The sequence below is a fragment of the Anser anser genome, assembly GCF_964211835.1.
Source record: "Anser anser genome assembly, chromosome: 2".
NCBI lineage: Eukaryota > Metazoa > Chordata > Aves > Anseriformes > Anatidae > Anser > Anser anser.
In genome coordinates, this window is record NC_139721.1 from 46925548 (window position 1) to 46950979 (window position 25432).

General features: G+C 37.2%; 1 long non-coding RNA gene across 1 annotated transcript; it reads right to left on the reverse strand.

The window, feature by feature from the left end:
- Positions 1-2225: 2225 nt before the first annotated feature.
- Positions 2226-25432, reverse strand: LOC310893546. The gene is made up of 4 exons (XR_014579083.1): positions 24442-25432; positions 15629-15787; positions 9987-10090; positions 2226-9574 (listed from the first exon to the last, which is right to left on the reverse strand). It is a non-coding gene; the product is annotated as an uncharacterized lncRNA (long non-coding RNA).

Genomic DNA, 25432 nt, shown 5'->3' on the forward strand with positions numbered 1-25432 from the left:
ATGCTCATGTGCCCAAGAATCGGGCTACTGAAGAACACCAAAACAACCAGCAGGTGGATCAGGCTGCTAAGATTGAAGTGGCTCAGGTGGACCTGGACTGGCAACATAAAGGTGAATTATTTATAGCCCGATGGGCCCATGACACCTCAGGCCATCAAGGTAGAGATGCAACCTACAGATGGGCTCGTGATCGAGGGGTGGACCTGACCATGGACACTATAGCACAGGTTATTCATGACTGTGAAACATGTGCTGCAATCAAGCAAGCCAAACGGTCAAAACCTCTTTGGTATGGAGGACGATGGCTGAAATATAAATATGGAGAGGCCTGGCAGATTGATTACATCACACTCCCTCAAACCCGCAACGGCAAGCGCCACGTACTTACAATGGTGGAAGCAACCACCGGATGGCTGGAAACATATCCTGTGCCCCATGCCACCGCCCGGAACACTATCCTGGGCCTTGAAAAGCAAGTCTTATGGCGACATGGCACCCCAGAGAGAATTGAGTCAGACAACGGGACTCATTTCCGAAACAACCTTATAGACACTTGGGCCAAAGAACATGGTATTGAGTGGGTGTATCACATCCCCTATCATGCACCAGCCTCTGGAAAAGTTGAACGATACAATGGACTGTTGAAGACTACACTGAAAGCAATGGGTGCTGGGACATTCAAAAATTGGGATACACATTTGGCAAAGGCCACCTGGTTAGTCAATACCAGGGGATCTGCCACCCGAGCTGGACCTGCCCAATCAAACCTGTTACGCACTGTAGAAGGGGATAAAGTTCCTGTAGTGCACGTAAGAAACATGCTGGGTAAAACAGTCTGGGCTACTCCTGCCTCAGGAAAAGGCAAACCCATTCGTGGAATTGCTTTTGCTCAGGGACCTGGATGCACTTGGTGGGTAATGCAAAAGAATGGGGAGGTCCGGTGTGTACCTCAAGGGGATTTGATACTGGGTGAGAATAGCCCATGAGTTGAATTGTAGTATGTTAATTATTATATAATAATGTATGTCATCACTACCATGATTGCTATATATCATAGATGAAAATGGTGATTAATTAGAATGTATTGGACAGAGTGTAACCTGAGCATGACATAAATGGTATGGAATAAGGGGTGGATATCTGTCCTGGTTCCAGTTAGGACAGAGTTAAGTAGCTCATAGTAGCTGGTAGGGTGCTATGTTTTGGATTAGGATGAGAAGAGCGCTGATAACATGCTGATGTTTTAATTGTTGCAGAGCAGTGTTTACACCAGGCCAAGGACTTTTCGGCTTCTTGCTCTGTCCTGCCAGCGAACAGGCTGGGGGTGCAGCAGGAGCTGGGAGGGGACAGACCCAGGACAGCTGACCCAAACTGGCCAAAGGGGTATTCCATACCATCTGACGTCATGCTAAACAATATATAGGGGTGGCTGGCCGGGGTGGGGGGGCCGGCTGCTCGGGAATAGGCTGGGCATCGGTCAGCGGGTGGTGAGCAATTGCATTGTGCATCACTTGTTTTCTTACACATTATTATTGTTAATACTATTACCATTATCACTATTATTATTATTATTGTTATTATTATTTTCCTGTCTTAATAAACTGTCTTTATCTCAACTCACAGGCTTCACTTTCCCGTTTCTCTCCCCCATCCCAGAGAGGGAGGGGGGAGGGTGAGCGAACGGCTGTGTGGTGTTTAGCTGCCAGCCGGGTTAAACCACAACACCATTTTTGATATACCTTCACAAATTCTGCATTCCTTTGAGACCATCTGCTTAACACATTATAGAAATAGTTGACACAGACATTGAACTGTCATTCATGTTTAAGAGAAAGAGACTTCCTAGATTAATGGTTAGCAAATGGTTGCATTAATTAAGTAGAAAGATGATGAATCTTTCAAATAGTGTTTATAAGAAGGACGAGAAGGATTCTTTCTGCCTGACTTCAGTCTCATGAATCTCTTTAAACAAGTGGGATTGATTCAAAGATTACAGAGTTCAGACATCAGTAGGCATGTGGGAACAGTGAGAAATGATACATTTCTATGCTATATTGGGTCTAATCTCAAAATCTTAGAAAATTTTGCAGATCAAGTTGTGCACCATTTAATTCCCAGTTCTGTGCACATAAAAGGCATGAAAGTCAGTGAGTTTCATTTTCAGTTCTTTAGCCTCTAAACTCAGGAGCACTTCATGCAGCCAATTTTTCTCCTAGGCAAAAGATTGGGAGCAAAAAGTCAGTACCCAATGCTCTGAAAATTAATATATTAAATATGTTCGGAGTATTATGAGCATGAGTCTCAGAAGTTTGGAGCCCTCATATGAAATGACAGTGCTTGATTGAAGCCCTTGAAATATCTAAAGATTTCTAGCAAGTAGTTCACAGAAGTCTATTCTTATGCAACCAAGAACATGACAAGCATCTACTAAATTAACCCATAAACAAACTACTGTGTAATTCACAATTATCAAAATTCTAAACAACCACATCCTTTGATCACAATTCTGCTGAGTAAATTATTACTAAAACCTTGCAAATATTAAGCAAGCAGAATCTAATTCTTCTACCAGCATACCCAAATACCATCTTCCATAAATAACTTCACTCTCCTGGTTATCCACAGAAATCAGAGTAGATTTCTTTTGCTTATCTTAAAAAGTTAAGGAAAAAAAATGAGAAACTCTTGGTAGCATAGCTATTGGAGTATGCAGGTAGCTAATTAACACTGATGAGAAGAAATAATTGGCATTGACCAGACATAAATATTGGAATCAACGTACAGGGAACCAGAACAGTGTAAATAAAACCAACTTGGTGTATAGTATCTCCTGCTGTAAATACGAAAAAAAAATTGCTTTAGAGGGATCAGTTTTTCACAAAGACAGTTGTATCTGTCTTGAAGATAGTGACATCTTTTCATCAGAAATCAAACACAAAACTGAAAACATAATCTGTCTCTTAAGATATAACAAGGTGTTGTGGTTTAACCTGGCAGGCAGCCAGTCATTTCCTCATTCCCCCTAAGTGGGATTGTGGAGAACTGGAAAAAGGAAGAACTCATGGACTGAGATAAAGACAGTATAATAAGGGGGAAAAAAAAAATAAAATAAAACAACAGCCACAACGACAACAACAACAACGACAACAACAACAACAACAACGTGATGCACAACAGTTACTCACCACCAGCTGAGGTTCAGCCAGTCTCCCAGCAGCTATCCCCAGGTTCATTGTTCAGCATGACATCATAAAGTATGGGATACCTTTGGTCAGTTTGGGTCAGTTGCCCTGGCTGTGTTCCCTCCTAGCTTCTTGTGCATCTCCAGTTTAGTTGCTGGCAGTGCAACATGAGAAGCCAAAAGTCCTTGACTCAGTGTAAGAACTGCTCAGCAACAACTACAACATCAGCATGTAGTCAGCATTATTTTAATCCTAAATCCAAAATACAACATCATACCAGCTATTAAGAAGAAAATTAACTCTCTCCCAGCCAAACCAGGGCACAGTGTTATCAGTGCACATTCTATTGACTTTTTGGCTAATAACATTTTTTGTTCAATTATTTTCTCAATTTCTTCCTTACTCATTGTCATGACATCTGCTTATGCACTTCTGTGTTATGGAACACCTCAGAAAACCCATCAAGAAAATGCATTGAAGCCTCCTACAACTGTGCTTTTCAGAGCCCAGCATTAATCTTAAAAGTGGTATTTAAAAATTCATAAAGTAGATGGACATCTCTGCTTTACAGAAGTGAACTGAAAAGTAATTCTGTAAAGAAAAGAGTGAATTTAAATGAAGATATCTAGAGCTGCTGCAACAACACTATGTTAAGTCAGCAGGAGGCTGAAAAGAAAGTGTTGGAAAAGAATCTAAGAAGCAGTATGTAATTGATTTTTAGAAGGGAAGACTGAAAACATGTGAGAAACCAGTTTAAGACTGCATGCAACAAAAGAAGATTGCACGTAAATAAAGTCAAAGAAAAAAATGTTGTAAAGGCTTCATAAGAATGGGGCAAACTACTATCCAGCTATCTTAGTCATGTATATCATCAGTGTGTATGCTCAAAAAAAAAATAATCTCAAATTGGTTTTAAAAAACTCAACCTTATTTCAGAGTTTGCTTCTTAAGGACTTGTAAACTGATGCATATAACACAGACTTCTGCTTGTAAAACAATTGCACTTCATACAGTACAGAAGACATACAGATTTAGGCAGAATAACAGAAACCAGTGTACATATCTCTCTACCTCTGCTTCTTCATCATCTTCATGCTTTATGCTCACATTAGATTTTGTAAAAAAGTCATTATCTTCCCTTTTCCATCTCATCTATCTCATTCTTTTCCTTCATCAGCTGCGTGTTCAGCTCTCAATAAAGAAGGAATAGTGGAAGTCCTGAAAATTCAACCCTGAGTTGCATTTCCACCAAGTTAATCCACAATCCAAGTTATCTGAATGGAGAAAAGCCTCTTTACTTGTCATAAAAATCATATATGGTATTCTACAAGATAAGGTTCATTTTTCATTAAGAGGAAATGAAGGATGATTTCCAAACTTGCATATTTTTATTTATTTATTTTTTCTCGCTGCTCAGATTTCTTTGCACTTCTAACACAGAAAATCTGCAATTCTCGTCTCATGTTTACAGGCACATATATAATAACACTGAGTGAAGTTTACACCTTTCAAAAAGAATAGCTGCTGAACCTGTTCAGGCTTGTCCTTCCAGACCTTTAATAAGAGTATTTATTAAGTAAGATTTTAAATATTTTGTCAGATCTGACAAAGGTTATTCATTTTATTTATTTGCTTATTAAGCACAACTCTTTTGATTTAGGGTGTAAAACATTGCTGTCCTAACAGACTGGTTAAAAAATAATAATAATAATAATAAAGTAAATAATCACACCTATATTGGCAGAAAAAGGTATTTTTCTTAACATATTTGATTACATTTGAAGAACTAGTTTAAGCTAATGCTCTGCTATTTTATCTACAGAAACAACCTCTTTAGACTGGATTATTAATATCCCTCTTCTTGTTAAAGGCACTTTCTAAAAGAAGTATCAGTCATTTTAGAATAATTACTAAATTTAATTGCTTGCTAATTGAAGAATTTACCTGTTTCTCATGTTATATTTAAATATATTACTATCTCAAGTTCTCTTTGCTTTGCTATCTTTCCACTAAGAAGGCTATCATGAACATTTATATCCATAAAGGGAATACAAATTAACACTGCTTCATTCTCTGCCAATAAAACTAATGTCAGCTCCAATTATATAAATTTAAATGTGAAAAGCTAATTGTGGTTTTAAAAGAACTATGAAGAAGAAAACAAATAATCAAATTGTGCTGTGTTGAAAACATAATAATTCTAATATAAGGAGAGAAAATATTAGGCTTTTCAGAAAAAGAAAAAAAAAAGTAGAATGAACCAACCTTTCTATGCATTTGGTAAGAATAGATATCAACATACTTCTGTTCTGAATCCTAATTTCTTGCATGGCATTCTTTGTGTATTTCTATCCTTATAGGGAGGTTGTTGTAAGGGTGCAGATGTCAGTGATGCATTCTGAAACCTGGCAGTGGTTTTCAGAGAATATCAAGTATATTTTTCTACATAAAAACAGGAAACTTTTTTTTTTTAAATTGTTTTTGTTTTTCAAAAATGAATACCGTGCTACTTAAAGTATGAGAAAATGAGGGGTTCAGGGAAAGTGTAGGCTTTGAAAGCCCAAAACATCAACTTGAAATATGTGTCTAGAGGAAGTAAGATATGATTCTCTATCTTCTTCAGTGATATTCACTGGAGGGAAAACACATAATAAATAGTTTTGCCTAAATACTTCTGAGTACCATTTTTAATCATATGAACTCCCACCAACTGACAGTGAAGAGTTGGAAAAAGAATTGTGGATCAGAATACCAAGTTGGTGGTGACTTTGTCTTTTTTCCTTTTTTTTTTTCTTTTTTCTTTTTCCTTCACTTTAAAAGGCTTTGTATTTAGAAGTTTAAGAACACTAGTTTATACCAATTATTCAGACACCTGAAAATGTATTCCCAACACAAGCAATTAACTGGAATGCTCTCTTTTATTCACAAATCAGCCTAATTCTAGTAACCAATAAAACAGCTAATAAATGTGATTAGATTTTTTTTTTCTTGTAGAATAATGCCGAACATATGATGTGATACACTCTGACTAGATGTATCGCAGCATTCTACAAGCTAACTTTCTTGCCTGTGAAAATATAAAATCTGGCTTCATATAATTAATTTGGATATTGTAATGTTTTCGTTTTGCTTCAGAAAACATTGTGCATCTGTACACACATTAGCGTGTGAGATGGAAGGGAGCGTGTGAGATGGAAGGGTCTGTTAGAAGTTTTCTGTATCCTTGAGAGTTCTGTAATATTGTTTCTGGTGTTAACAACCTTCACAATTTTACAGATAAGGTCATGTAGGAGGTGCTCAGATCCTGAATTTTGTCTACTTTCTTTAAAATACCAGCAGTCTGACTGTTTTCTGATTTTTCTAATGTCTTTTTCCATCAGTATGTTTTTCTCATCTCTGACCTCCTGTGCCTAATGTGACTCTGAAGGACTATGGAAAGGATATCAAGTTATCTGCCCCCCTTTTTTTATATTTTTTTATTTTATTTTTTTAAGGGGATGTGATTCTTTTCAATATATGCTATCATGTTACACAAAAGCTTATTGCAAAAAAAACCACTAGTTTAGTTTAGATATACTAATCAACAGTGTTTGGAATACAGACGTACACTAAACAGTTCTTCTGTCCCTCTGTTAGTTTCCTTTCACCAGTGCTCCACCACCAGCATTATAATTTCATTTGTACTTCTGATCAAATATATTTTACCCAGTCAAATAGTCTGTGTCTAAAGGGATTTGAATCCTGGCCTGGTTTTCAGATGATGTAGACTGTGTATCTGTGTTGGAGTACAATTCAGTTTTTGTTCATGACTGGTTCTTTTAGAGATCTGAATGTATGCAATGACATCAAGGAGTTTTTTTAACAATTTATATATTCTACTGCTGAGCAGTTCCTCCTCTGGAAGAAATACAGATAGAACTGCCCCTCCAGAATAAAGGTTAAGACTTTGGACCATCATTGAAGAGCTTAAAGCCGTTTCAACTCTAGGCTGCAGATTATAATTCAAACTGACTTCTGATCATCTCATTAAATATGGGTATAAATGCATATTAAATATCTTTGGCTTTAAAACAAATGGGAATGAAGAACAAATTTTCTACTCATCTGTATTCATAATCTGCTTCTTCTGTTCTTACTTTTGTCCTTTTTGTTCTGTAGGTTTTTCAGTGACGTTTGCTGAATGGGTAGAAGAATGACATCTCCTTTGCTCTATTGAAGGATTTAGTGGACGTTTTTCAGTGGTGGTGGTCCTACTCCCTTTCTTCAGACTATCAAATGCAGAATAAGTTCTGATATTTCAGGTGAAAATGAGAAAATAGCTAAGGAAAGGCTAGGAGAAAGAGCTTTTTTAGGATCTATAGGCTCACATATGATGGAATGGGATTTTCACTTCAAGGTATGAAAATATTAACAACGTTAAAAGTTAATCAGTGTCAACAATCAACTGTGTATAATGAAAATAATGGTACATATCTACGTTGTAAACTGCTTTGAAATGCATCAGAAGGCTATTCTGAAAGCTATATGGCAGAAATAAAGTTGTTTTCAAGTTTGCTTCCGAAACATTTTGACTGTACTTGTCACTTCTCTTGTGACTGCCAGTTTTCCCATCATCTGATTTAACAACTTCAAACCTTTCCTAATTTTTATATTATGTTATTTATTTCATTATTACATTTTTAGGATTTTTAGCTAGGCACTCAGAACATTTTTTTTTTTTCTCCCATGGGATAAAGTTATTGCACTACCTGAAAACTCTTACAACTTAATCAATTAACTGGTACTGAAGTGTGATTTATAAGCCACAATGCATTGTTGCGACTGATACTAAAGAATTAAAAGTTCTGAAATATTTACTAAGAACATTTAGTTTGGCTTAAAAAACCTATGATTACGTTTTGCATCTGCTGTGTAATCAACAAAGGTGGCACTACCTATGATAACTAACAGAGGACATGGAAAACAAGTAGTTATTACAATTATGTCCCACAGACTTAAAAGATAATTTTCAGAGTTCTGAGAAAATGAGACACATAAAACCCACATATTGAGCAAACACAATATGACTTGAACTAAAAATAAAGAAATTAATATTTAATTTAGGTTAAAAAATAAAAATAAAATAAAAATAAAACAATATGCACAACACAAAAAGCTTAAGCAAAATACCAACAGGTTGCTTACAGACTTCCTTAAAATAGTTCATTTTAGTATTCATGGTATACAGTTCATTCAGTTTTGCTTACTTTCTTCATATTCTGTTTCTTCTTTGGAATTTAGTACCTTTTAATGTTATCTATATCTCATATTTCACAGCAACATTTAATAATGTTTTTAATAAAAAATAATCTTTTTTTAAATAATAATGTTCATAATATGTTGGTCAGTGAAGGAGAAGAAAGAATACTACTAACCTACTTGTGTTAATAACACAACATGAATGATCAACATGTATTTATGTATAAATTTTGCAATATTTTCAATGAATACACAACTGTAACCACTATATATGTTCTTGGTCAGATAATTTATGTAAATGTACTACTCATGATTCCAGTGGAAATTTAAAATGTTGAGAAATACATCTGCTCTGCTTATGTCAATAAAATAAAATTACATTTTTGAAATGTATTTTAAAACAGTTTTAACATGAGAAGAGATAGAGCTTTGACATTTTTTCATTATGTATTTTCCTGCTTTAAGAACTGGATAGATAACATGAAAAGAGTATTTGTAAACATTTCTCTGAATAAAATCTGTTCATCTGATTTTATAGTGTTTTCCAGACTTTTTATTTTGTGTGATGTGTGAATATTTGTGTGCCAGAAACTCTTGTTCTAAGAGAAAAAAAAGCACAACAACAAACAGGATAAGCATGAATATGATCTGACAATCAAAGTTGTTAATATGGATTTCTTTGTTTGATGGCCTTCTTGAATCTCTTTATCGGTTCAGGAAAAAAAAAAAAAAAAAGTCCTGGAGTAGAAACAGTATTTTCTGACTTGGATAGACCTCACATAAAATAAAGTTAATTATAAATCATATGACGTTCAGAAAGAATAGTGCAGGAAGTTCACAGACAATTCACAGAGAACAAGGTGCTGTCGCATGAGTCTAATCAATCCCCAGCAATATTGACAATCAAAGTAAATTAACTGGCAACTTACAGGCAAAGAAAATGAGAGATTTACTGAGTAATTTTATCTGAGAAGTTTTTCTAGTATTTTCTCATTCTGTTATGTATTATTTTTAATGAAAAAAAAATGAAAATATAAATGCTTAAAGAGCAAAACACAATGTTTAGAAAATGACTGAAGATACCGGAGTAAATAGACCAAAGATGATGTCCTAATAGGTTCTCTTCATTATTTGGTACAGATTTTTCTATGTCTCTGAAAAGAATGCCAGAAATACACAGTATCAAGTGCATATATTTTATCAGCCAACACATGCTGAATGAATAGATGTAAACTGTAAGTCAATTGTGAGTTTGACTTAATTGACTTAAATTTTAAGTCAATAGTTTCATACCTGCTTGTCTCTCAGATGCAGGTCCAGTGGAGCTCAGGCAGTCCACTTACCTTAAAATCTGCATCCAAACATTTTTGCGTTCTATCCATAAGCACTGCTGTTCAACCAAACATTTTTTGCTGTTTTTCATAAGTATTCTTTGTTTCTTTGCATTTTAAGGGATACAGATTAAATAGCTGCCCTTTCTAATTTCAGTACCAATGTTTTCATCAGATTTGATCATTGCCTAGAGAGGTCGTGGAGTCTCCTTCTCTGGAGATATTCAAAACCCGCCTGGATGCCATCCTGTACAATGTGCTTTAGATGATCCTGCTTGGCAGGGGGGTTGTACTAGATGATCTTCAGAGGTCCCTTCAAACTTCAATCATTCTGTGATTCTGTGATTGTGCATAGTGCATAATTTCAGTTTTACAGCAACATGGAGGGTGATATTCAAACAAATATAAATATTGACAAAGTCCCTTTAAACTTTCTAACTGTAAAAGCTGCCATAAGGCTAAAGATGGATAATTTTTCCCAACATAGATGCAACTGAAGAGGATGAATGAGAAGTGGAAAGGGAGCAGCAGGTCAGAGACAGTCACATCATTCTTTGATGACAAATTCCAAACCTTCTAAACCACAACATGCAGCAACTTGGTAACGTTATCCATGAATTCTAGGTTTAGGGTCAGTAGACTGATTAGGGTCAGTAGAAAAATTGTTTTTGCTCTACATTTCACTGAGGTGTTTTATACATAGTGTATATAATAGTAATTACACTATTCTTCAGAATCTTTTTTTAATTCCTATGTAAGTTTAGGATGTCATTGTCATAATCAGAACCTACCCCTAGATCTGAATTTTATCTTCAAAAGTAGGCCCACAATGGTATTAGTAAAAGCATAGCCAAATTTCTAAGATTTTGGAAACAAGCAGTGATTATTATGAAGTTTTAGGACAGTGAAACTGTCTTGAAATTTTGGAAGGCATAAGAGTACACTTGAGACATATGATCAGTCAGTAGATTAACCATATGTGCCAGTCATGTATCCTCTTGATGAGCCCCAGTATTGCAGAAGTGTTCCAAACACTACTTCTGAATGCCAGTTTTATATTGAAGAGAAGTAATTTCTCTTTGACTCATTTGACAACACAGTGTCTGTTAAAGAGCCAAAAGAAAAGCACCAGCAATCAGTCATGAAATTTTCAATGTAAGATGCCACCATACCCACTAATGTAGCCACAACAACTTAATTGAGATCATATGGAACAATATAATACTATCTTGTAAAGCATTTCTGCCACAATAAAAATCCCTGCTATCACTTAAGCATATAGTCTTTATCAAAGACAGATAATCAAAGGAGTAAAAATGAATCTTCCAAACATGCATTTTATGAGTACTTACTGAAAATGCGTTACAACTTTCATCAGCTGTCTCTGCCAAACTCAATAATCAAAACAATGTGGTACGGTCAATTTGTGCACACGAGAAAGCTGTTTTAAGGAGTACTTGTTATGCCTGCAGGGAGCCGAGTGACCACAGCTACCAATCAACAGTGGATGTAATACAACATCCTAACATTGTTTTCCTCTACAGCAAGACTTAGTGTGCCACAGACAAAACAAGCAAGACTGCTAGGTTTTCACAGAATTGTTCCAAAAATGTCTGTTGAAATTGAATGTAAGCAGAAAAAAGTGTCACTGGAAATGTAAGAATGAAATGTTGCATTGCTCTTTGATTTTTAGCAAATCTGTCACACTGTTTTCATCTTGTGCAAGTCTAATTCAACTAAAAAAGATTATAGCACACAAATTTGTGAATACGCATTTACTTGTTCTTAGTAAGCCTGCACTTCCTGGTTCTAAAATAAGATTCTTCTTCTGAAAATCAATCAGTATTACCTCTCATGTATACAGACCCCCAACATACAGGCTTGTTCAGCACTAATGATGACAAGAAGGTCTCAAACCTCAGGAAAGAATTCAGGAGAAAAAAGGTGGTTGCTAGCAGAGGAACTCGGACAATATTTACATTATGATCCAGAAATTTCTTTCAGAAATATAGGATTTGTCTGTCTCATTGATGCCAAATTTAATTTCTTCTCAGTTTTCATCTTATTTTCATTTTAGATAGACTATTCAGGTAGACTGTTGCTGACTTAATCTGTTTAGATAACACGTTCATGTTTTAAAAACAGTTACATTATAAAATTTCAAATAATAAAAAAATTATTTTTTTCCCTCTGAAATTTTCTATATCTTGTGATTGACGTGACTAAGACCCGTCTGCTGGTATTTGTTTTATTTTTAAACAATCCAGGAATAAAAACAAAACACATAAGCCATGCTCTTTGACATGCAAAAATTTACAATATTGGTTTAGGACATAACTGAATATTATAGCTACAAGATATCAGTGTCTTAACATGTCTTGTCTCTGGTTTGCAGGCTTTAGCTCATTTGAATGTTTCTGGTCTTTTTGCTTTGCTTTGTTTTATGGCCTTTCCCCTACTTAAAAGAGAAGCAAGAAATATGGGAATTTCAATGTGACTGGCTGCAGAGTTGATGCTTGGTTGGTACTATTTCTACACTCTTGCAGTTGCCAACTTCTCCTTTTATTGTCTTTTTTATTGTACCTCTGATAGCAAGCATGTCTGGGCTTTTTCTCCCAATCCTTTCATTAGAAACATAAGGTAATAAGGGTAAAAAGAGCCTTCCCAACCACATGAATCTGTAGAAAGTGTTAGATAGTTTTTTAATTGACTTATTATCCCCTCCTTTAGATTTTTAGGAAGTTAACTTTATATTCCCATCTTTCAATGGAAAAATGGAAATGGATGGGTTTTCGGACTATTTTTTTTCTTTTCTTTCAAACTCAGAATATCTCCATAGATATAAGAATACGTCTTTATACATTTATGACGAAATAAGTCAAAGGGTTATCAGAATGTTTTTAGTTCATAACTCTGTTGTGCTTTACAGATTTGGCGATACATGTACCACGGCTCTGAAGATATTTGTTCAGACCCCTTGAAGATAGCTGAAGCTGAAAGCTCCAGAAATTCATTGTTCAAAAAGAACAACCCCATGTTTCTCCAAACAGGGTTGGTTGAATGCCCTACAGAACCGGAATCAATACCAGAAGGAATCAAAAGAGGCAATTATTATAACAGAAGATAAAATATAACCTTACATGATGTCATCTAGAATGTTACTAGAATTCCTGTGTAACATTTTTATACTCCTGATAAATATATTGTAAAGAAAATAATTTAATTATATTTTAAATAATATAGGGAGACTTACTGTAAGGTAAATGGTATTTTCAGTGAAGTCCTTCTAAACTGAACAGCCTGCACAATACATGCTTAAATAGCAAACTATTACCCTTCTTCAATTATGTAATCTGCAAATGGCTGGATACCAAGATTTCTTTTCAGAAAGGTTGTTTCTAATCTTCTAACTTTTGTGTCAATTTTCAATAATCTGCCAGTTTTTAGAACCTAGAATAACAGGGTTTATAATGGAAACACTGATATCCTTGTAGCTATAGATGTACCAGCTATTGCTGTAATAATCAGTAGATAATTGTCTTTAGCTTCCCACTCAGTGAATTAGGACAGATGAAGTTTTTTCATGAAAAGATGAGTTTTTCTGTAAGAATGTTCATTTCAGGACATGTCACAATAATAAACTAACTTCAGCTTGCTTTACTTCACAATATTTTTTGTTATTGTCATTTATTTTTAAATTCATCAGTACCAGCTTGAGTGAAAATATTCAGAATTCAAGGCCGGGTAGCAAACTGCAGCTCACCTAGCCATTAAACACAAACTATCAGTGTAACATACACAAGCCAAGGTGATGAACTGAAATTTTGATGTGACAAACCAATTCACATAAAGAAGAGCTTTGGAGATGTTCTCAGGATGTTCTGAGAGCATCTTCACAGAATCATACCATAGAATGGCTCAGGTTGGAAGGAACCTTAAAGATCATCTAACTCCAATCCCCCTGCCATATACAGGGATGCTACTCACTAGATCAGGTTGGCCAAGGCCCCATCCAGCCTGGCCTTGAACATCACCAGGGATGGAGCATCCACAACTCTGGGCAACCTGTTCCAGTGCCTCACCGCCCTTACAGTGAAGAATTTCCTCCTAATGTCTAGTCTAATTCTATCCTCTTTCAGCTTAAGACCATTCTCCCTTGTCCTATCATGATCTATCCGAGTAAAGAGTTCTTCTCCATCTTTTTTATAAGACCCCTTTAAGTATTGAAAGGTCACAGTGAGGTCTCCTCAGAGCCTTCTATTCTCCATGCTGAACATCCCCAGCTCTCTCAGCCTTTCTTCATAGGAGAGGTGCTCCAGACCTCTGATCATCTTTGTAGCCCTCCTCTGGACTCACTCAAAAAGGTCCACATCTTTCTTGTGCTGGGGGCCCCAAACCTGGACTCAGTACACCAGGTGGCTCCTCATGAGGGCAGAGTAGAAGGGGACAATCACTTCCCTCAACTTCCTGGTTGTACCTCTGTTGATGTATTCCAGGAAGCAGTTGGCCTTCTGTGCGGCAAACACACCATATCCAGTACTTTCATGCCCAGTACAGAAAAAGAAAACAAACAAAAAAACAAAAAACAAACAAACAAAAACACCTCTAAAAAATTACCTGACCTACTTTATTTTATAAGTGTAGTGGGTTTACGTGGCAAGGTTTTGGTAGCAGGGGGCCATAGGGGTGGCTTCTGTGAGAAGGATCTAGAAGCTGCCCCATGTTTGGTAAGGGCCCCACTGCTGACCAGAACTGAACCAATAAGTGATGTTGTTTTGTGCCTCTGTGAGAGCAGATTTAAGACAGGAGAAAAAAAAAATGCTGCAGCACACACAGCAGCTGGGAGAGTGAGAGGAGTGAGGAACAGCCTTGCAGGCGCCAAGGTCAGTGAAGAAGGAGGGGGAGAGGTGCAACGTCGGAGCAGAAGTCCCCTGCGGCCTGTGGTGAGGACCATGGTGAAGCAGGTTGTCCCCCTGCAGCCCATGGAGTACCACGGTGGAGCAGGGTTCCACGCTGCAGCCCATGGAGAAGACCACAGTGGAGCAGGTGGACCTGCACCGATGGAGACTGCGGCCTGTGGAAGACCCCTGCCGGAGCAGATTCCGGGCCGGACCTGTAGCCCATGGAAAGGAGCCCAGGCAGGAGCAGGGGGTCTGGGGTGAGCTGCCGCCCGTGGGGGATCCAGGTTGGAGCAGTTTGCCCCTGAGGGATGGACCCTGTGGTACGGAGCCATATCTGGAGCAGTTCTTGAAGAGCTGCTGCCTGTGGGCAGCCCATGCCAGATCAGTTCAGCAAGGACTGCGTCCTGTGGGAGGGACCCCACAGCACAGGGTACGAGAGTGATCAAGAAGGAACGGCGGCGAAGAAGCGCTATAGACTGACCATAACCCCCATTCCCCCGTACCCCTGCGCCGCTCGGGGGGAGGAGGTGGAAGAGGGTGGATGGGGGGGAAGGTGCTTTGGGTTTCTTTCCTTTGTTTCTCACTTCTCTAGCTTGTTAGTAACAGGCAATAAATCTTACTGTCTCCCTATGCTGAGTCTGTTTTGCCCGTCACAATAATTACTGTGCGATCTCCTCATCCTTATCCCACCCCTTGAGCCCTTTTCATCATATTTTCTCCCCATTCCTCTTTCAGGAGGGGGAGTGAGAGAGCGGTTGTGGTGGAACTTGACCGCCCACCCGAGTAAAACCACCACAATAAGAAACCTCATTTTCTGTTTTAGTAGGAATGAAAATAGCTAACTCACCACTACCACAAAAACAATGATTAGCAGGATCACATTATAAATTGTAATTTCCAAAATATTTTACTATAGTTAGAGAGTTATTACTATGGCATATTATGTCAGATAGAATGGATTGAGCAAAATACCTACCTTTGCTACCATTTACCACTACTTTGGTTAATCAGTCACTGCTTGGTGTAAACACTCTCAAAATGGAAGATTAAGCTGATAATTTGAACCACAGAATAGTGTCTATTTAAACTGTGCCAAGTGATGATTTCTTTCATCATGACAGTAGTTCAATATTTTCTATTGAGAAAAAAATATTTTTAATAAGATTTTCAGAGAGAAAACATTAAACCATTAGAAAATTTTTTACTATTCTTTTGCTTCTTCCTGCTTGCTTGTAACTTAATTTGACCCCTTTAAAGCCTCCGGGAGTGTTAGGGTCAAGGAAAAAGAACTAGGCATATAATGTATATTTGTGTCTACTGTTTTTGGCTCTTTTTATGTACTGATTCTAGGTGGCATGCAGCAGCCCATAGCAACTTTAAAAAAAAAAAAAAAAAGAAACGATACAGCAGGTGCAGATAAAATTGTCTTGCATTTTCACTAGTTTAGGGATACAATTCTATATTTAGCCTCATTTGCAAATCTATAATATTTTGTTTTGAGTTGTTATCTATGAGTTTAAAGACATATAAGATTTAAGTCACTTTGATTTAAATTTAAGGAGCCTCAGAATCTTAAAAAATAATAGCTGTTCCTATGTATAAATTCATTTCTCTTCTTCCAAACAAATTAAAATAAACGTCTCCCTTTCCTCTTCAACCCTTATCCACCACTTCTGCAATTAATGCTTCCAGGTTTGGGAATAGGATATGGTCACAGTGACAGTAAAACTATTGCAATGAGTTCCAGATCAAATGAAATCAAATTTAGATTATTAGACTTAACCATGGTGGTAACAGTGTTGGAAAACTGACTAATTTGTCTGTATGCAGTTGAAGCTGAAAGTTACTATGCCATTTTGTTCACTAGTTAGTAATATCTTCATTCACACTGCACTTAGCCTTGGATGCCATTTCTTCTTTTCATTTCATGGATACAATGTGCTCTCCTGCATGGTGTCATTTACATTTTTAAGAGGCTATAATTCCATCATTAACTTTTCAGCTGCATGGTCCCTCATGACTCATTGCTTTTCCCCCCCCCCCCTCTCTTTTTCTCATCTCTTTTTTCTTATCCTGTTCTATTAAACCTCCAACCTAAAAAGTTATATATATACATACATATATACGTATAAACAAAAGTTCTCTTATACAGACACTTAAGTTGGAAAATAAAGATTTTTCAGAGTTCATCAAATCACATATTATAACATTTATTAATAAGAAAAAGGAAAAAAATGAAGAAAGTATCTAACTATTAAAATAATAATAGAAATTTCACTTTCCTTTCCTGTCTTATAAAAATTCATTAGAAATCAAATTATTTTTGTTTGTTTGTTTTTCTTTCTTTTTTAAATCCTGAACATTTTAAACTAGATCTTATGAACTCTGGAGAAAATAATTTCACAAAATAGAGTAAATTCTGGATTTGATGCTCTCTCTGTTATAAAAATAAATGTATATATGCAACAGGAAATTTTCAGGAAGGGCAAAGAACTTTCTTCCTGAGAGAAAAATAATTTTTCATTTTAAAGAGTACTCTCTCTCTACAATATTGGAGCAGCACAAGCCACCTTCCATTTTTAACAAAGGAATACGATCACTATGTGTGTTTCAGATTTGTGAATGAACTGCCACAGGAGTGCTATTAGGTTTTACTAAGTGTATATTTTATCCTATTTAACTTAGCTGGAAGGCTAATTTGTAAACTGGCTTCAGCCAGACATTCAAAGAGTCTGGGAAAGAGCATGAAATATTTCACCTTTCTGTAGTTTATGAAATGCCCTGAGAAGAATGGGTCCTTTGAGATGGTGCTTGTTCTAGTTGTTATCTGCATGAGATACTTAGTTCCTTTTTCATTAAATTATTTCATCAAGGCAATGACAACCAAACAACCCAGATAAAGGGCCTGCCTTTTGCTTGATTCATAGCTGAAGAAGGTAGATCCCATATATATCCCTACAAATGATATATTGTCCATAAGATCCTTTCTCACTCTTTCCAGAACATGGGGAGCCACTAATGCTAGCTTGTCCAGTTTGTCAGAAAAGTAAATGATATTGCCCACATTCTTTGCTGGGTTTATGGTTTTCCCAATGGACCATTGAAGTTGAAATCACTGCCCAAATATTTTAAATAATCCAGATAATCAAATTACACTGATGTTCTCCTCACATGTAAACATGATCCCTGGAGCTTATGGACAAAACAATAATTTAACTCGGTTTTTAAAAGATGATAAATGTATTGACATGTTGATTAAGAAACTCAGATTTTCCTGTGGAAGTTCAAAAACATTGTGTCTTAACATATAAATATACATATCCTAGCACAAACACATATACGTGTTATATACATATGCACCTCATATAGTACCTGAAAATAAAAAATGTGAACGAAACTTTTTCTAAGTCTTTTACATGATTCAGGAAAAATTTACAATGCCCAGTGTTTAAGAATAAAAGCATAAACTATAATACTTAATAATATTACTATGAGATACATCTCTTTGAACCCTTTTATTTATTTATTTATTTTTAAACTCTGCAGGGTGCTAAAGATCTTGTCTATAGAGAAAAAAATAAATAAATAAACACGTTGAATTTTGGACTGCATCATTTGTGCAGATTGTGCCTGGGAAACAAAGGCCCAGTGAGTCTTACCTCAGTGACTGGGAAGATCATGAAAAATATTCTCCTGGAAGTAATGTCAAGGCACATGTTAGACAAGGAAGTGAACCAAGACAGCCAGAATGGCTTCACCAAGAGCAAATTGTGCCTGACCGATCTGGTGGCCTTCTGTGATGGAGTGACTGCATCAGTTGACAAGGGAAGACCAACTAAAAAAACAATTGACATCATCTACCTCAACTTCTGTAAGGCCTTTGACATGGTCCCACATGACATCCTCGTCTCCAAATTTGGAGAGATATGGATTTGAAGCATGGACCATTTGGTGGAGAAGGAATTGGCTTGAAGGCCACACCCAGAGAGTGGTGTTCAATGGCTCTGTGTCCATGTGGAAGATGGTGACAAGCGGTGTCACCTCAGGAACAGTACCTCAGGTCTGTCTTGGGACCAGTACTGTTTAATACCTTTATCAAAGACATAGGCAATGGGATTGAGTGCACCCTCAGCAAGACTGCAGATGACACCAGGCTGAGTAGTGCAGTCAATACAACAGAAGGAAGGGATGCCATCCAGAGGGACCTGGACAAGCTTGAGAAGTGGGCCCAGGTGAACCTAATGAGGTTCAACAAATCCAGGTGCAAGGTGTGGCACCTGGGTCAGGGCAATCCCAAACATGAGTACAGACTGGGAGAAGAACTCATTGAAAGCAGCCTTGCATAGAAAGACTTGGGGGTTCTGGTGGATGAAAAGCTCAACATGAACCAGCAGTATGCTCTTGCAGCCCAGAGGGCCAACTGCATCCTGGGCTGCATCAAGAGAGGAGTGGCCAGCAGGTTGGGGGAAGTGTTTGTGTCCCTCTGCTCCTGCCCTCTTGAGGACCCACCTGGAGTGCTGTATCCAGGTCTGGGGCCTCTAGCACATGAAAGATGTGGATCCCTTTGAGTGGGTCCAGAGGAGAGCCATAAAATTGATCAGAGGTCTGGAGCACCTCTCCTATGAAGACAGACAGAGTTGGGGCTGTTCAAACTGGAAAAGAGAAGGCTCTGGAGTGACCTCATTACAACTTTATAGTATTTAAAGAAGGCTTAGAGAAAAAAAGATGGAGAACAGCTTTTTGCTCATTCAGACTGACAGGACAGGGGGGAATGATTTTAAACTAAAAGAGGGGAGATTTAGATCAGATGTTAGTAGAACATTCTTTACTCAGAGCATGGTGAGGCACTGGAACAGGTTGCCCGGAGAAGTTGTGGATGCCCCTTCCCTGGAGGTGTTCAAGGCCAGGTTGGATGAGGCCTTGGGCAACCTGATCCTGTGGGTGGCATCCCTGCCTATGGCAGGGGGGTTGGAACTAAATGATCTTTAAGGTTCCTTCCAACCCAAGCCATTCTATGATTCTGTGATTCTTTGCTTCCATGATTTTTGGCAAGCAGAATTGTTAGACTTTATGAAACATTTTATTTGGTCAAATCATTTGGCATTTGTTATCTCCTGAACTGCAACTGTGTAAAACCTTTTAGGAGTTACAATAGTTTTTTTTGGACTTTTGTTGAAGTCGACAGATGTGAAACTTATGTGTTTCTATTAACTAATGCGCAGTTCACTGTCCAAGGAACACATATTATGAGTATTAGCTAGACTGTCTATATATACAGTTTCTGATACAGATTTGCAAAATTTTTAACTCGAGGATATTTTACTTTCATATTAACTCAAAGGTGTATGTGGGAAAGGAATTTGCAGGGAGCTTTGTGCTGTTTCACATGTCCCTGAGTTAGAGATAATGAGGAAAACAGCAGTAGAACCAAAAACTTGAGCAAGGTCGAGATAAAGTAAATTGGCTACAGTGTTAAAGATGAGCTTTGGGCAGTGGCCATTTGCTGGCTGGCTTGAGGCACGTGTCTGAGGGTCTCTAACCAATTGTAAGACAGATTTGGGTGTGTGGACAGCGCGTGGGGCTACGGGGAAAGTATATGTAGTAGCGAAAAAGGGCAATAAACATCTTCTGTTCAAGAACCATCAGGAGTCCGTGTCTTGCATCCCTTCAGGTGTACACAAATGTGTCTTCCTCCTTTTCCAGCAATGTGAACAGTAACATTTCAACTAATACAGATGTGAGAAGTATTGGGCTTCTAATGAAACCCAAGCTATCAGACTATTACACAGTGTATAATTTTTCTCTGTGGTAAAACTAAATATTAAAGCTGAAAGCAGAGTTAGAAATAATACAGAAAATTACTCTTAGTTTATTATTTTTGTCCATAGCTGCTAACTCAGCTCTTTCACTAATAAATTAAAACCAATGCAACCAATGCAAGTGTTTCTATCAAACAACTGGAATCAGAATGGATAAAAATAGTTCCCAAAGGTTAATAAAGACTGCTTGTAATGGAAAGTGATATTATTCAATTGCTATTCAACAATGGCTAAAAATGAAATAGATATGAACCAATAACATACAGAGTACATTATTGCATTTTCATAATGCAGTTTAAATTTGCCATCCTTCAACAATAAAAATAAGTGATTCAAGTTTAGTAGAAAAAATGGAGTCAAAGTGAATGAAATCTTACTTTTACTGCCATGGGAACAATTCATAAGATAGCAAATGCAAGTGCAATAATAAGTTATGAGAAAAAGACTGACAGGAATGAAATTATTTTATAGTGCTAAGTTCCTACCAAAAAAAAAAAAAATTGAGCTGAATTAAACTCATTAGTGGAATAGCATCAGCCTGTACTTGAAATCTTATTAACAAAATGATTCATATGCTGAATTAACATTACAAATGGTGCTGTTTTTTTCCTTCTCTCTGACCATATATATGTGTACTGTGTGCAGGTGGCAAGACGCTGACAGGGGCATGGCTACAGAAGCAGTCTTTGTAAGGAGAGATCAGGAGCTGCCACCATGCATCCCAACAAAGAAGAAGTCAGGCAAAATCTCCATGAGGCCTGCAAGGATCACCTCCTGGCTAAACTCAGGCAGCAAAAGAAGGCCTACAGAGGGTGGAAGCAAGCCTGGGAGAGATATAGAGACACTGAGCAGCCAGGGATCAGGTTAGGAAAGCTAAAGCCCTGGCAGAATTAAATTTGATCAGGGATGCCAAGGGCAACAAGAAAGGATTCTATAAATATGATGGTGATAAAAGGAAGACTAGGGAAATTGTGGGCTCTCTCCAGAAGGAAGTGGGAGACCTGGTTACCTGAGATACAGAAATGGCTGAGGTACTCAGTGACGTTTTTGCCTCAGTCTTCACCAGCAAGAGCTCCAAACACATAAACCAAGCCCCAGAAGACAAAGGCAGGGACTGAGAGAATGCTGAACCAACCACTGTAGGAGAAGATCAGGTTCAAGACCATCTAAGGAATCTAAAGGTGCACAAGTCCATGGGGCTTGATGAAATACATCCACAGGTCCTAAGGAAACTGGTAGATGAAGTTGCTAAACCACTGTCCATCATATTTGAGATGTCATGGCCATTTGGTGACATTCTCAGTGACTGAAAGAGGGGAAACATAACCTCCATGTTTAAAAAGGGAAAATGAAAAAAAGGAAGACCCTGGGAACTACAGGCCAGTCAGTCTCACCTCTGCACCTGGCATGATCATGGAGCAGATCCTCCTGGAAACTATGCTAAGGCACATGGAAAATAAGGAGGTGATTGGTGACAGCCAACATGGCTACACTAAGGGCAGCTCGTGCCTGACAAATCTGGTGGCCATCTACAACAGGGTTACAGCACTGGTGGACAGGAGAAGAGCAACTTTCTATTTTTGTCCCCGCACAGCCTCGCAACATTTTTGTAGTCCTCCTGAGTGACCCATCCCTTCTTCCAAAGGTCATAAACCCTCTTTTTCTTCCTGAGCTCTAGCCACAGCTCTCTGTTCTGCCAGGCTGGTTTTCTTCTGCACTGGCTCATCTTTTGGCATGTGGGGGTGGTCTGTTCCTGTGCCTTTAGGGTTTCTTTCTTGAAAAGTGTCCAGCCTTCCTGGACTCCTTTATCTTTCACAACTGTCTCCCATGGGACTCCATCAACCAGTGTCCTTAGCAGGCCAAAGTCTGCCCTCCAGAAGTCCAGTTCTGCTAACTCCCTTCTTACTTTTTCAAGGATCAAAAGCTCTATTAATTTGGGATCGCTGTGCCCAAGATGGCCTCCAACTTTCACATCACCCACAATTCCTTCTTTATTTATGAGCAAAAGGGGAGGACCATCCCTAGTTGGCTCACTCACCAGCTGTGTCAGGAAGCTATTTTCCACACACTCTAAAAACCTCCTAGACTGCTTCTTGTTGAAGTCCCCCATGAGAACAAGAATGCAAGACTTCTCCCAGCTGTTTCTACAAGTCTGGGTTAAACTGTAATTAACTCCTCCTTTTGCAGTCACATGAGAAGTTATTGTTTTATAACACGCTAGTTTATCAATATGCTGAAATTTCTGTATTTCAAATAAATATGATACAGATTTGCATTTTATTCAATTTGTACTTTGAAAAATATTTTTTATTTTCTGTAAAATATTGTATCACCATTTTTTCTTCCACTGCAAACATATTAACCTCTAACATGCTAATACACTTATAGTTGGTAGATGTATTTAAATAATTGTATTAAATGGGAAATTTAATAGGTTGCATCAGATTTTATTAATATCCTTCAGTATTTTGGTATATCAGAATAATATATAGTTAAAAAATACGAATTCATTATTTCACTTCCTTTCTCATTTTTCTGGACACATATTCTTGCCGCTCTGTTGCCTTTTGATTTAAACCTTTCTGAATTGTGCAAGCTCAGCAGCCAAGGTGTATACAGCCTTCCTACTGCAGCATTTACCCATTCTATATAAAATTCAATACCAGATCCTCTGTAAGAGGGGAAAAATCCTAAAGTGTGATCTTGAGGAAGGAATACAGTTTCTGTCTTGTGGGATCACTATTCCCTGACGTCTGGATGTACAAAAATGGATGTCCATTAATGACACTTTAAAGAGACTGAAAAATTTACAGGATCTAGCCATGCAAGGCTAATAGAGGACCATGACAAGCCTATGACTGCAATGCTTTATCAATTTCAAGATACATCAACTATTTCAACTAAGAGCAGCACCAAATGCCTTTGGGAGGAAAATTTCTGCACTGTTGTAATTCTATTTCAGAATATCTTCTTATGGTTTTTCCCTTTACTTTCCAGGTTTTGACTTTAAAAGATAAAATCTTACTCCACGGATATTGATATTACTAGGTTATTATCACCTGGGTTTACAGGTGATTCCAGACATTCATTAGTCCAACAAGCACTGCTGAAATCAATCACTTGATTTCTCTCAACAAAAATGTGATAAAAATTAGATGTTATCTCTGTTTTTTTACCTTCTTTGCAGCATAATAAGACATCATGTGATATTTATGGTGATCACATGATCACCATATATTTTAGTAGCATAGAAAAGCCTGTAATGCTATCCTTTTTAAATACCCTTAATTCTTCAGTATTATCTTTGACATTGTGAATATAGATGTCACATATATATGGCCAACTGAACAAAAAATTACTCTTCAATAGGAACACAGAAAGTCTCCTGTATATAAAACTCATAATCATGCATGCACTTATCAATTTTCTTGTTTATTGGAAAGGGCACAGTAATGAGATACAGAGATCTTATATAACTATAGTTTACTTTCCAGAGGAAAAACTCATTCTGTGTTACTACACTAAATATGCCTCTCTTATTTTTTATAGATGGTTTTTGTAAGTTGCAGCCCTAAGGCTCTGATCACTTTAACTGTCATAGGCATTTCATAATTCCCTTCCAAAAGAAATACAAATACCAAAAAAGAAAAATAAAAAAAAGGAAAAGAAAAAATAAAAATAAAGATCTGTCAGCAGCAGCACTGTATTAATAAATGAAGTATCCTTCTTAGATGAAAAAAAAACAGTTAAATATTAAAAAAAAAAAATCTGTTGTGCTGGTACAACAGATCAATCTATTACAGAACCTTTATTTGTATACTTTGATAAATGATAATGACCCGGACTATAACATGCTAGAATTAGAGAACTACCCCCCACCCCCATTAATGGACCTTTAATAAAGCTTTAACATTTTGTTTTTTAACATACTTGAATAATAAAAATGCATTATAACAAAAAAGTTACTTACATTAAATCCATGACACCTGGTTAAAGACAACCCCTAAGGTTTTGTTGACAAAGCTGGTCTTTATATCTGGTTTTGATTCTGGCTTGCCTATGAAACCTTTTCTTCTGTATAAACTTAGTCGACCTTTGCTTTCACTGAAGAATCTTCAGCTGAAATTGATAATTGCAACTCCCCTTCCTCACCCTCGATAGCTTCTAATCTTTGCAAAGTCAAGTTTATTCCTCACAAGAACTTTATTTTTGTCAGAATTTTAGTAACTTGACAGTGTCTCCAGCAACATTTGTTGTTTGTTAATATGCTAATTCACACAATGTGCATTCAGAGAGCAGGTTGATTTTCTTGTTTTGTTCTTAGTGCCCTTATCAAGATAAAAGTATTGCACCAGCCACAGTATTACACAGCTCAAATAATTTGTTAAATGTATAGGGATTTTCCTCCCTAGTATGTTGCAGTCTTTTTTGTGCTCCATCTTCGAACCATAAATTTGGAAATTCTTCAGAAACCTCCTTCCTTGTCCCCTTAATGCACAGGTGTTTGGGGCTTACTTTACTTAGTTACTGTCCTGATTATTTCTGACTTAATGAAAGAAATGCTGGTAAGAATTTAGATTTAATTTTCTGGACCTGCAGACATTACTGCTTCTGATGGAATGATGTTATTATACCTTTGTCTCATTGTGTAAATCAGTATTTACTGATTTCAGAAGACACATTTCCATTTAACATATGGGTCAAACATCCAACCCGCATGTAAAGAGCTAGCCAGGGTGTTTGTTGCATTTTCATAATAAAGACAAAAGACTTCATACAGTTCAGCTGGCCCATCTTCTCTGTGCCACCAACATGGTTTAGTAACTTTCACATGATTAACTTTGCTTTACAGCCTAGAGTATTTTCCTCATTTTGGCTCGTTTTAGGAAGGGCACGTTTGCAACCTACATGGTAAATCTACAATTTGCAAAGTAAAGTTAACAACATTATTCCAAACTATA